Source organism: Geospiza fortis, unplaced genomic scaffold (assembly GCF_000277835.1).
Source record: "Geospiza fortis unplaced genomic scaffold, GeoFor_1.0 scaffold2, whole genome shotgun sequence".
In the NCBI taxonomy this organism is placed as follows: domain Eukaryota; kingdom Metazoa; phylum Chordata; class Aves; order Passeriformes; family Thraupidae; genus Geospiza; species Geospiza fortis.
In genome coordinates, this window is record NW_005054366.1 from 3,561,167 (window position 1) to 3,562,706 (window position 1,540).

Consider the following 1,540-nt stretch of genomic DNA (forward strand, 5'->3'; position numbering starts at 1 on the left):
GCGAGGGCGGCGAGTGTGCAAGGGGCGGGCGTGCCCGCGGGGTGCGTGTGCGAGGGCCGGGCTCGGGCGGGTGCGCGGGCACGGCGCCGGGCAAGGGGCCGCGTGTGCACGTGCACGGGGGTCCCCGAGGAACGGGTGCGGGGGGGCTGGGAGTGCGTGAATGTGAGAATGTGCGGGTGTGCTCGTGAGAGTGTGTGACTGTGTGTGTGACTGTGTGCCTGTGCGTGAGTGACAGCGTGCGAGTGACAGTGTGTGTGCATCACTGTGTGATTGTGTGTGTGTGTGACAATGTGTGTGTGCATTGCTGCGTGGCTCTGTGATTGTGTGACAATGTACGAGTGACAATGTATGTGCATCAGTGTGTGTGCATCTGGGTGTGCCTGTCTGACTGAGCCGGTGGGTGTGCCTCTGTGTGTGCATGTGTAAGTGTGTGTGTCTCTGTGTGTGTGTGTGTGTGTGTGTGTGTGCACGTGTAAGTGTGTGTGTGCACGTGTGTGTGTGTGTGTCTGTATGTGTCTGTGTCTGTGTGTGGGGTGCAGGCACACCGGGCCGTTCCCACAGCCTGTTCCCAGGCCGGTGTTTGCCACTCAGGGTGTGAGCACCCCGTGACCTGTCTGCGTGTGTTTACATGTGCCGGGTGTGCGTACAGCAAGCCGAGGGTGCGGAGGCTCGCACAGCGCTCGGGACAGCGTCACAGCTGCTCACGGGCAGGCGTGTCAGAGCCTGCTCAGGACTGGGCCACGCGTGTGTGCGGCGTGTCCCATGGGTGTGATGTGCCCTGACACCTGCGGGGTGCACGCGTGCTGTGTGTCCCACACATGTGGCCACAGCATCTGAGGATCTGCTGGTGCCCAGGCAGCCCCTGGTCTTGGGGTGCAGGGAGGGTGGAGGTCCCATGGGCTTTTGGGTCATCCCTTGGGCCCTAGTGCCTGCTCCAACTGGGCCTGGGGCTGCTTAGGGGGCTGGCACCTCCTCTGAGCCCAAGGAGCACCAGGGCAAGGGTAGCGAGGGTGCCACAGGACCAAGGGTGCTGTGGGGCTGAGGAGACCAGCGCTGGTTTGGGCTCTGCAGAGTCAGGACTGGCTGGGAAGGGGCCACCCATCCCTGAGCCCGGACCCTCCGTTCCTGCACTTAAGGGAGCTGATATGCCTGTGCTCAGAGTCCACCACCTCGCTGCCCCCAAGAGAGCTCACTGGCTGGGGTTCCTTCCCTGCCCTGTGCCAGGGCTGCCCAGCAAGGAGTGTGGGCCCCGTGCAGCACTCCATGTACCCTGCCGCTCCCCAGGCAGGCAGCGCAGGGTGCGGGCTAGGGACAGGTGGACTGTGGGGACACCCTGTTGTCCTCAGAACTGACTCTGCCATCAGGCAGGAGAGATGGGAGCAATGAGACAGGTGTGTGTTGTGGGCCACCCAGTGCCCCGGGTGCAGGTGCCCCCCAGCGCCCTGCCAGGGCGAAGGGGATGCTGTGGGGCAGCGTGGGGCTGGCTGTGTGCCACCACCCACACCCCAGCCAGGGGGTGCTGGCAGCAGGGTCTGAGCTC